This window comes from Bos javanicus, chromosome 6, assembly GCF_032452875.1.
Source record: "Bos javanicus breed banteng chromosome 6, ARS-OSU_banteng_1.0, whole genome shotgun sequence".
NCBI lineage: Eukaryota > Metazoa > Chordata > Mammalia > Artiodactyla > Bovidae > Bos > Bos javanicus.
This window is the reverse complement of record NC_083873.1, coordinates 72570273-72583135: the sequence shown is the minus strand read 5'-3', so window position 1 is coordinate 72583135 and position 12863 is coordinate 72570273. Positions and strand designations below refer to the sequence as shown.

The window sequence follows — 12863 nt, the reverse complement described above, 5'->3', positions numbered from 1 at the left end:
CAGCTTTTTCCCCATCTATTTGCCATGAAATGATGGGACTGGGTGCCCTGATCTTAGTTTCTTGAATGTTGAGTTTTAAGCCAGCTTTTTCACTCTCCTCTTTGATCCTCATCAAGAGGCTCTTTGGTTCCTCTTCACTTTCTGCTATTAGAGTGGTATCATTTGCATATCTGAGGTTATTGACATTTCTCCCAGCAATTTTGATTCCAGCTTGTGATTCATTCAGCCTGGCGTTTCACATGATGTACTCTGCACAGAAGTTAAATAAGCAGGGTGACAATATACAGCCTTGATGTACTCCTTTCCCAATTTTGAACCAGTTCATTGTTTCATGTCTGATTCTGTGGCTTCTTGACCTGCATACAGGTTTCTTTGCAGACAGGTAAGGTAGTTTGGTATTACTAGCTCTTTAAGAATTTTCCACAGTTTGTTGTGATACAATAACAAGCTTGAATGGAGAATGAAGAGGTAGCAAAAGGAGACTGGAGACGGAACAGAGATATCAGAGAACAAAATGGTACAGTGTCAGAGAAACCAGAGGGCTGGGCCAAATGCTATTGAGAGGCAGTGTCAGATTAGGAGTAGAAGGCATATATTAGATTTGGCAACATAGGAGACAGCCAGGGCTTTAAAAAGGTCACTTAGGGGACTTACTTGGTGATCCAATGGTTAGGAATCAGTGCTTCCACTGCAGGGAACATGGGTTGGATCCCTGGCCCAGCAAGTAAAATTCTTCATGCCGCATGTTGCAGCCAAAAAAAAAAAGTCACTTCATGTGAGTGATCAAGTCAGATGCCTGGTTGAATCTGAATGGGTTGAAGGGTAAATGAAAGATAAAGATGTGGAGATAGTAAAAGTAGAAAACTTATAATGCAGATGTACCTGAGACTTCTGGAAGAGATTTAGATTCTACAAACATTAATTACATTCCTAGAGGAATCCTGATGATTTCACCTACAAGTTTGGATGCCTAGTACACACCCTACCGCGCTATGATATTCAAATACTGAGAGCAATACTTGAGGAAGTTTCGAATGTGGATTCTAGACCCTGACCACCTGGGCTTCAATTCCAGCTATTTCACTAACTAGCTCAATGACGTTCCGCAATTACCACAACTCTGAGTCTTGGTTTCCTCATCTGTAAAAACGTAGTTAGTAGACTCTGGTTCATGACTCTGTTGTAGAGATAATATCTTGAATAAAGGCCATGTCTGTCATCCTATGCTTGAAATCTCTCAACTTGCATATAACTGCCATGAGGGTCAGAGGGAGGTCGAGATAAGATAAAGACTTGGCTAGGGCTTTGTTGGAATTATCTAGCTATTTTCCTCAGTCGTGGCTTGTGTGTTGTCTATCTCTTGCTAATAGATCCCTACGTAGGAAGAAAGGAGTGATATTTAATAAGTCAATCTGATCCAGTTCCTTCTTGTTTTAAATCTACCAGTATCTCTCCATAGTAAAGCATGTCTGGTTTAAGATAGTTTCTATTCATCTTCTTTTTTCAAATTTAATTTTATTTTATTTTTGCCTATGGGTCTTCATTGCTGCTTGTGGGCTTTCTCCAGCGGCAGTGAACTTGGGGCTACTCTCATTGTGACGTCTTCTCTTGTTGCGGAGTGCAGGCTCTAGGCATGCAGGCTTAGCAGTTGTGGCACATGGGTTTAGTTGCCCTGTGGCATGTGCAATCTTCCTGGACCAGGGATTGAACCCGTGTCCACACTGGCAGGTGGATTCTTAACCACTGGGCCCCCAGGGAAGTCCTATTCATATTCTTTTCACTCTTAAATGTCCCCTTAGAAAAAGTCTTCCTCTGTTAATCCATTTGGGCTTCCCTGGTGGCTCTGTGATAAAGAACCCACTGGCCAATGCAGGAGACTTGGGTTTGATCCCTGGGTCCAGAAGATCCAAAGCAGCAACCCACTCCAGTATTCTTACCTGTGAAATCCCATGGACAGAGAAGCCTGGTGGGCTATGGTCCACACCGTCACAAAAGAGTCAGACATGACTTGGTGACTAAACAACAACAATTAATCCATTTAGTTCCTGCTTTTGAGATATCATTCCACTGAGTTTTAAGAATTCTCTGATCTAAAGTCTTGGTTCACAGAGTGTAGCCCATCAGTCAGAAACACTGTCATCACCTGAGAGTTTAGTAAATATGCAGAATCTGAAGCCCAACCCAGATCTAGTGAATCAGAATTGCATTTTGACAAGCTGTCTGTGCACATTAAAGTTTAAGAGGCACTGTTACAAAGGAGGTAAAAGGAACTTAGGAAGACTTCCAGGATCCAAGAAATTTTGCACTGAAGTAGGACAAATTAAAACTAAACCTACCATGTAAATGTTTTCCAAAATCAGGTGTACAAGTTCAGAATAAAACTTGTGAAATTTTGTCTACTCATTCCAGTGACTTGCCACAGCTGAATGTTTAAACTCCTTTTTAAGTTAAGTATTCAACTTTTTTTGAGAGTTGGCCTTTCTTCTTGATAAGTAGAACTTAAATAATGACAACAGAAAGGACACATTATTTTAGACTTGGCCCTGGGACAAAGTCATCTCTAAGAACGTAAGTCAAATAGAAGAGGTCAAATGGCTTTCTTTGCCATAGCTTCTTTTTTATTTTCCCCTTCCGGAGTCAATGGTAGCCACTTTAAAAAATCTTCTTTTTTCTATTCCTAAAGGACTCAACTTTTACTGCTTGTAGACAACCCAGCGTTCTCTATGACAATTTGTTTCTTGTATTATTTCACATAAGAATTTGACAATTATAAAATGTCCTTTCTGTGAACTTCTTAGTTTCGAAGACTTTCTGTAAACACATCTACTTGCAACTCTAGTCACCATGTTTGCAAGTATAGATTGCCAATTTTAAATAATGTTAGGAGTGAGCTCAAAAAGACATTAAGAATTTTATGATGAGTATAGCTTATATTATATTTTGGGCATATTTGAAATGTAATGAATTGTGGAAGGCAGTGGGAACCCAAAGTACAACTTTATCCAGTATGACAGGCATCTAGTGTTTATTTTACTGAGAAATGGCCAACAGCGGAAACCTGGAGAGTTAGGATCTGAAAAAGGAGCCTCTGGTCTTTGATTAGTTGTTGCGGTATGATGGGGCTGGGGATCAGGACCTATTAAACTTAGAAAAATTTATAATCAGGTACTTAAAATAGTCTTAAATTTTCAGTTATTTCCCCCAAATCAGGATGAATTAAAGGTGAGCATTTTGTTCCAATATAACTAAAGTAATATATTGGATGAGACTATTTTATGCCCATTCCTGTGAATGCCACTGTCCTGGTGTATTTACTGAGATATTGTCCCAAACAAGCCAGTAATCTTGACTCCCACTCCCATTCCCCTCTTTTCCTATATGAGAAAGAACATGATTTTAGAGTCTAGGGATCTGAGTTTAGATCCCAAGGTAGCTTCATTTGTCCTCATCTGTAAATTGGGTCTGATAATATTCTAGAACTAAGACGGATCTGTACAACTTTTCACTTATAATCATGAACCAATAAATGTTAGTTCCTTTCTCTGGCACTGCCTAAAATGTCTTAATCCTTCAAGAATGCTGGGTATAGAAGGTAGAAATAGTTTATGGAAGCCCTTAGGGCACTAAGGTACTGTTATTGGCCTAGAAAGCATCTCTTCTTTTCTCTACCTGTCCTTGGAATTCCCCAGCTACAGTCTTGCAATGTTAAGAATCACTTTGCCCACAGCAGAGGCAGTAAATCCAGTGAAGATCTGAGATGAAACTGCTGCCACAAATGGCGTGTTTTGCCCATGTGATGATGGGCATATATTTTAGAAAGGAAAATAATATATATCAGTAAAAACAAACCCTTAGAAGTTCCCTTTGCTCTCAGAATAGCTTTCAGCAGAGCCTGTAACCTCTGGCACTATGGACACTACCTTTACTGAAGCAATAGTCTCCATTGTTGTGGGCAGCCTCCCAGAGTAATTGACAGTGGCAGGGGTTAGGAGAGGAAGGAAGACTGCAACACAGACATCAAAGGCAATTATCGCAAAACCCAGCTTGTACTGAATGGAAGCAGTCACTCAGAATGTCATTTGGAAATAAATTCCCTGGGCAGATTAAATGTTTTGATAGTCACTAGAGTAAAAATATGACCCTGGAGTTTTGACCACATCTGCTTCCTGGGGTTGAATAGTTCCTGATTTGCAAAGGCATGCCTCCCTATACCTCAAAAGCTGTTTGATTAGATTTCCAAGGTAGTGACATCTGTTTTCCATCCCACAGTAAGTTCTTATACTCCTCTCTTGCTTGCAGCAAATAGTTATGCAGTACCTACTACGTGCAAGGCATTGCTTCAGGTCAATGACAGTTTGACCATAGAGGTGGGCAGATGGGCACATTAATTCAAACCAGAGATCTTACACAAATTATCACCCTGTCAATTATTTTTGCCAATAATGGCTCCAGGCCACCAGGAAAACTTCTTCTCCAGGTGGCTATAAAATCTGATAGAGCTAATGTTTTGAAGACCCCCAGAAAATTCAGCTCCCCTTATTTTCCTTATCTTAATATTGGGGAATAGATCCCAATTTTTTTTAGTATTTTATATGCTTATATTTTCTTGTATATACTTTTCAACTTTCTTTTTTTGGTAGTACTGCTACATATGCCTAAAACTGAGATCCCTATACCTTATTATAGGGCTTCCCTGGCAGCTCAGTGGTAAAGAATCTGCCTGCCAATGCAGGAGATGTGGGTTCTTTGAAAACTAGACAAAATTGATAAAGCTTTTAGCAATGTTCATTAAGCAAAAAAGAGTGGGCCCAAATAAATAAAATCCCAAATGAAAGAAGTTATAATCAACATTACAGATACATAAATGGTTACTATGAACAATTAGAATCAATCAAATGGATAACCTAGAAGAAATGAATAAATTCCTAGAAAAGTACAATTGTCTAAGATTGAGTTAGAAATTCAAAATGTGAACAGACTCATTACCTGTAATGAAACTGAATCAGTAATTTTAAAAACTCCCAACAAGTAAAAGTCCAGTGCCAGACAGCTTCATAGGTGTATTCTACCAAACATCTAGAGAACAGTTAACATCTATCCTTCTCAAACTATTCCAAAAAATGAAGGCAGAAAAAGAGACCCAAAAAACCTCTTGAAATCATCCTACAAGGCCAGCATGACTCTGATACCAAAACCAGACAAGAACAACTCAAAAAAAGAAAATAACAAGCTAATATCACTGATGAATATAAGTGCAAAAATCCTCAACAAAATATTAGCTAACCAAATTCAACAATACATGAAAAGAATTGTACACCTTTAAAAACATTAAAGTTATAGTTGATTTACAATGTTGTGTAGTTTCTGGTGTACAGCAAAGTGATTCAGTGGTATATATATATATGTGTGTATATATTCTTTTTCATATTTTTCCATCACTGATTTTTACAGGACATCGAATATAGTTCCCTGTGCTATACAGTAGGACCCTGTTGCTTATCTATTTTATATATAGCAGTTTGCATCTGCTAATCCCAAATTCTAATTTATCCTTCCCCCATCCCCTTTCCCTTTTGGTAACCAAAGTTTGTTTTCTTCATCTCTGAGTCTGTTTCTGTTTCGTAAATAAGTTCATTTGTGTCTTATTTTAGATTTCACACATAAGTGATATCATATGGTACTTGTATCTTTCTTTCTGACCTACTTCACTTAGTATTGATAATCTCTAAATCTATCCATGTTGCTGCAAAATGGCATTATTTCATTCTTTTTAGGGCTAAGTAGTAGTCCATTATATACAAACCTTTTTTTTCTTGCTGCACCAGCAAGTTCTGGAGAACAGCATGGTGATTATAATGCTGTATTATATGTTTTTAAATTGCTGAGAGAGTAGATTTTAAATGTTTTCATCATACACATACACAATTTATGATTACGTGAGGTGATGAATATGTTCAGTTCAGTTCAGTTCAGTTCAGTCGCTCAGTCGTGTCCGACTCTTTGCAACCCCATGAATCGCAGCACGCCAGGCCTCCCTGTCCATCACCAACTCCCGGAGTTCACTCAGACTCACGTCCATTGAGTCAGTGATGCCATCCAGCCATCTCATCCTCTGTCGTCCCCTTCTCCTCCTGCCCCTAATCCCTCCCAGCATCAGAGTCTTTTCCAATGAGTCAACTCTTCGCATGAGGTGGCCAAAGTACTGGAGTTTCACTAACCTTATTGTGGTAATCACTTTACATACATTTTATGTATTAAATCATCATATAGTATACTTTAACAATGTTGTATGTCAGCAATATCTCAATAAATCTGGAGAACAAAATAAGAAATGAGAAAAAAAATTCACTTCATGGACTTCAAAGACACAAATTTTATTTAAATTTTTAAAAATATTAAAACAAAACCCCAAATTCTCCAAGTCCCAATCCTGGCTATGCTTTCCCTAGTTAATGACCTTGGATAACTTGCTTAACTGCTCTGGGCCTTGATTTCTTCATCTATGAAACAGGAATAATAATTATACTTAACTCACAGCAGTTGTGAGAATTAAATTATATAATACCTGCAAAGGGTTTAGGAAAATGCCTGGCACATAATCATAATGGTTTGTGATAATAAGGATGATGGTGAGGGAGGAGGAAGGGGAGGGTGAGACGAAGGAGGAGAAATATTGTGTCAATGATGACTGCCTCTCCTGGGTTTGAATTCTTCTCTTTTTTAAAAAATATTTATTCATTTGGCTGTGCTGGGTCTTTAGCTGTGGCATGTGGGATCTAGTTTCCTCACCTGGGATCAAACCCAGGCCCTGGGGCTTCATTTGCCAGACCCACCATTAGAAAGTGAGGATGAAGATGAGGAGGGAGCTACAGCACTGAACAACCACAGCTCTATTCTCATGGACCCAGAACATGTAGAGCTGGTGAAAAGGACGATGACTGGCTTACGCCTGCCTGCACCAGGGGGTTCAGGCCTGGGCTCGCGAGATATCAGATGCCCAGCGGGAAGATGTGGTACAGAAGGCCCTCCAAACCCAGCAGACTGCCCCTGCCTAGAAGTGACTACCCTGAGAGCTGCCTTACTTCCCTGCATTCCAGGCAGGGACTGAACAGCACAGGACTGAATACATTCTGGTGGTCACATCCATCTTCACCCTCCCTGGCTCCCCTCCACATCAAGGCAAATCAGACTTCTCAGAGACTCACTTTATTCAATTCTGTACATATGGGAACATCAGCCCAAACCCAACCCACCTTACCATGTATCACTCTGAGGAGAATAAAGCACCTTATATACACAGCAAAAAAAAAAAAAAAATGTCTGGCTTCCCTGGTGGCTCAGTCAGTAAAGAATCCACCTGCAATGTGGGAGACCTGGGTTCAATCCCTGGGTTGGGAAGATCCCCTAGAGAAGGGAACAGCTATCCACTCCAGTATTCTTGCCTGGAAAATCCCTATGGACAGAGGAGCCTGGTGGGCTACAGTCCATGGGGTGGCAAAGAGTGGGACATGACTAAGTACAGCACAGCATAGTTAAAATGTCAACTCATTTCCACTAGATGGCAGTTGCTTATTGAAAGTCACTCAGTTGTGTCTGACTCTTTACAACCCGGAGGCCAGAATAATGGAGTGCGTAGCCCTTCCCTTCCAGAGGGGATCTTCCCAACCCAGGAATCAAACCAGGGTTTCCTGCATTGCAGGCGGATTCTTTACCAGCTGAGCTACGAGGGAATCCCTAAATGGTAGTAGACATCATCAAATACAGCTGAGCTCAACTAAACAACGAGCTCAGGGAGTTGTGAATTCCTTGTGATCCAATAGTTGGGCTTCCCTTGTGTCTCAGCTAGTAAAGGATCCACCTGCAATGAAGGAGACCAGGGTTTGATCCTAGACCATGGGGTCGCAAAGAGTTGGACACGACTGAACAACTGAATGATTTTCACTTCACTTCACTGCCACAGGCTGGGCTCAACTCTTGATCAGGAGTAGGATAAGAGCCCACAAGTTGAGTGGCCAAAACAAAAAGCAAAACACAAAAAAACAGGACAGTTTTCATGCAGTTACTCACTAGGCCTAGTCCCACTTCTGTAATTATACTGAAATGGGGCTGGAGCACATATATTATTTCAAATGAGTGAACTTCCTACTTGGCCTTAGGAATCTTTTGTTTGATGTAGATTGTAAAAAAAAAAAAAAAGATTATTTTTTATTAGAGCACCTATTCTAGATCCACATTCATCTTCAGTTTCCATCTTCAGCTCTGGAGATTCTCACATACTCCTATGCTCTGGTCTAGTCCCTTGTTATTAAAAGTGTGGTTAGTGCATCAGCAGCAAGGGCTTCAACTGGAAGCCTGTAGAAAAGCAGACTCTTAAGGCCTTAGCTTGACTTATTGTATCTAAGTGATTTGCATGCATATCAAAGTCTGAGAAGCAGAGTTCTAGCCACATTGAACTTCTTAAAATTCTCTAAAGGAGTCATGAAGCCTTTGTACATGCTGGTCTTCCCAAATGGGAAAGACCCTCTTCCCCATATGCTAGGAAAATTGGCTTCTTATTTAGTCTCCTTATTTAATTAGTTAGTGAGGGAACCAGCAAGATGGTAAGTCGAGTTCAAGAAGGATACAGGAGACTGGTAAACACATAGTCTATGGAAAAAAGATTGCTGGAATAAGATTGAAAATTAAATACAACACTGCTTTTTATTGACACATTGTGCTTAGTCACTCAGTCATGTCCAGCTCTTTGTGACCCCATGGACTGTAGCCCACCAGGCTCCTCTGGTAATGGGGATTCTCCAGACAAGAATACTGGAATGAGTTGTCATGCCCTCCTCCAGGGGATTTTCCCAATCCAGGGATCAAACACAGGTCTTCTGCATTGCAGACAGATTCTTTACCATCTGAGTCACCAAGGAAGCCCAAGAATACTGGAGTGGATAGCCTATCCCTTCTCCAGGTGATCTTCCTGACCCAGGAGTTGAACAAGGGTCTCCCGCATTGCAGGCAGATTCTTTACCAGCTGAGCTACCAGGGAAGCCCTATTGACACTACTATTACTACTAACTGTTGACACATTAGCATAAAACAGTAACATTTAGCATAATCTTTTCTACCTGACAAAGTCATTTATAGCTGATCTTCTACAAGATCTAATTTTACAGACTCTAGGCTCTACTGGGTAAATAATAAGCCATATAAGATGACAGCCCCTAGAATTTGATGATCCCCTTCAGGTTTCTTAGAGAATGCTCTAGTATGACTTTACAAAAGCAGATAGTAATATTTTGCTTTATTTCCAAATTTGGGATAATTTTTCTTAAAAGTTTAAATTTGATGGTGCTGGAGAAAACTCTTAAGTTCCTTGGATGCAAGGAGATCAAACTTGTCGATCCTAAAGGAAATCAACAGTGAATATTCATTGGAAGGACTGATGCCGAAGCTGAAGCTCCAGTACTTTGGCCACTTGACGCAAAGAGCTGACTTATTAAACAAGAGCCTGATGCTGGGAAAGATTGAGGGCAGGAGAAGGGGGCGACCGAAGATGAAATGGTTGGATGGCATCACCAACTCAATGGACATGAGTTTGAGCAAACTCTAGGAGATAGTGGAGGACAGGGAAGCCTGGCGTGCTGCAGTCCACGGGGTCCCAGAGAGTCAGACATGACTTAGTGACTGAACAACAACAGAGGCAATAGGAATACACACACTAGGTTGCCAAAGTTCACTTAATACAGTAGAATTCTACTTATGTTAGTTTCAGAGTATAAAATGAATATCTATTACATTCTAGAGCTGAATAGAAAGGAAAACAAGATCAAATTAGCCTTGTCCTTTACATCTTCCTGACCATTTTGGCCCTACTTACATTAAATATAAATTGGGAATAGCATTTATTTCATTTGGCAATTGATCTTCAAAATTTGGTCTTAGAGTCCAAATAGATTTTTAACATTTTAAAAAATTATTGACTATCCTAAAGAGTGTTTCCTGTTATGGCTATCAATATTTAATGTTATTAGAATTAAACAAAGCAATTTAGAAAATATTTATTAACTCATTTAAAATAATAATATTCATTACTTAATATAAACAACAAAATTTTTGTGAAAAGGAACTACATATTCCAAAACCCCACAAAGGTTTGGATTTGATTCAGGGGTAGCCAGTTAAAGTTTTCCACAGTGCCTTTGGTGCTTCTGCAACTTCTGTTTAGATGAGATTTGATAACATGGTGGTCTAAGATGGGCCTAGGAGTGATCATATACATTTTGGTATTTATATAGCCTGATTTACTACACTGATTAAATTTTTATTTTTACTTTATTAAAAAAAATATTTGTGTATTTATTTGGCTGTGCTGGCTCTTATCGGTAGCCTACATGATTTCCAGTTGCAGCAAGTGGGATCTAGTTACCTGACAAGGGCTTTAACCTGGGCCCCCTGAATTGGTAGTGCAGAATCTTAGACACTAGATTACCAGAGAAGTCCCTCGTTAAATTAAAAAAAATTTTTTTAATTCTCTAGGGGACTTCCCCTGTAGTCCCGTGATTAAGGCTCCACCTTCCAATTCAGAGGGTTGCAGGTTCAATCCCTGGTCAGGGAACTAGGATCCCACATGCTACAGGAAATGTCCAAAAAGTTAAAAGAAAAAAAGAGTTCTCTGATCCATAGGTCTTGTGTAATCAATTAAGAGTAGGTATACATTGATTGTGAACATTATTTGAACAGTTTGTTGCTGTTTTAACTGGGCTTTTTATCACAGTAAAATCATTATAATGTAAGCTCCTCGAGGGTAGGGGTTTTGATTCTGATGTATGTTTTATTCACTGCTAAATCTGGTTCCTAGGACAGTACACATGTAAATATTTTGTAAATATTTGTGGAATGAATGAATGAATGAAATTAATGTGATATTTCTAGGACTGTACTTCCTTCTGGATAGTAGGGATGGTTTCACTCAAAAGTAATTATTTATCTTAAATTTTTCTTTTTTGTAATTTCCAAATGTGATTATGCAGAGTATCTACTTTTAAAAAGGTGGGTGGAGGGACTCTAAAAACACCTTTGTGGTAAGAGTCAAAAGTGCTTGAGAATTCTTTTCAAAGATGTACAATTTACATTTACTGATAGTTTTTAAAAATTCTGAGAACCAAGCATGTAATAAGCTAGCAAAAATGTTTTCAACAAATTCTCAGTTTTGACCCCTATATCTCTCTGTTTTCCAGCTAACTAGAAGCATCTGTAATTTTTGAGATCTCTTTACATATTCTAGATACAAGTCCTTTGTTGGGTACGTGGTTTGCAAATATTTTTGGCCAATCTATAGTTTGTCTTTTCATTCTCTTTACAAGGTTTCGTGCAGAGCAAAATTCTTTACCTTTGATGAAGTCCAATTTATGTTTGTCTTTTCATGAACTATACCTTTGTGTCAAGTCTATGAACTCCTTGCTTAGGTTCTGAAGATTTTCTACGTAACTCTAAAATTTTAAAGTTTCACTTTTACATTTAAATTCACATTCCATTTTGAGTTAATTTTAGTGTAACAAGACTTTTTCTAAGCTTATAGATGCCTTTTAAAAGCCTCATATCAATAATTAAATATGGACTGGATAATTTCCTATGATAGAGTTTGTATATAAGATCTCTTGTTTGGTTGTAGCATGAGAAACAGTAAAAGTACCTTCATATTGCATAATTTCAGAAGATTCACCAGTACCTGTAATCAAGGCAGACTAGCAGTAAGTAACAGACACTAAAGTTAAAAGTCAGACTTCCTAGAGGCATAATTAACCAGGTGATTCGGGATAAAATAAAAATGTATTTAAATGAAGTGACCATATAATAGGACTAGAAAAAAATTTTATTTTGCCAAAATTTCCTAGACACTTCATCAAATGTTCATTCATTTGGAGCTGTAGAGATCTAAGTAGTAGTGAGTAACTAAAGGAGGACTAAAAACAAAGCCACAAGGATTAACTTCAGAACACATCTCCTAGCTTGCTCTTGGTGTTACTAACACGCCGATGGCTGCATTGACCATTTTTATTTGGCATGTTTGTCCAGGGGTCAGTAAATTATAGCACACAGTCTAAGCATGGCTTGCTGCCTGTTTTTATAAAGTTTTGCTGGAACACAGCCACGTCCATTTGCTGACTCACTCATAATCTGCCTGCTTTTGCACTACAATGGTAGAGGTGATCAGTTGTGACAGACTGCATGACCCACAAAGTCTGAAGTACTTATTCTCAGGCCCTTTACAGAAAAATTTTTGTTATTCTTATTCTTGGCTGACAAATGCTGATACAGTTATGTGAAAAGCACCCTGGTATGAAATGTTTCTAAGGTGTGATATCAACTGTTTGGAACAAAATAACAAAAAGGCAGCAGTATCAATTTATAAGAAATCTACCTTGAGGGGTAAATGGTTTTCTTTTTGAAGTTGAAATTCCTAACACAACTCTAAGCATTGTTCCCGAGTCTGTGCTCAGGTATCAGTTTGTGTTGCTGAATGTCAAAGATGAAGATGTTTATAAGCAAGTGTCTATGTTATTAACATCTGGTAACAGAAATCCCACACAGTTGAGAAAATATTTTGGTATGAAAGCAAAAAAACAATGACCAAAATAAGTCATTTTAAGACTATTGTCCAAAGAATTTACATTATATATCTCAGAAAAGTATAAACATGTTTCAAATTTACGCTCTGGCCTCAACTAGCCAGAACTTTAGACAGGGTGCACACTGTCTTATTGTCCCTGTACCTGAGGTTGCTGACATCAAGGGGTGGGCATGTGATGGCACCAATCATTAGGTTGTGGTATGTCATCTCTAGAAGGACTGACGCTGAAGCTGAAGCTCCAGTG

At 38.8% G+C, this 12863-nt stretch overlaps 1 protein-coding gene across 1 annotated transcript in view; it reads right to left on the bottom strand.

Moving 5' to 3' along the window:
* Positions 1-12863, bottom strand: part of LOC133249587 (RE1-silencing transcription factor-like) — a 147654-nt gene that overhangs the window by 42082 nt on the left and 92709 nt on the right. The window lies entirely within an intron of this gene.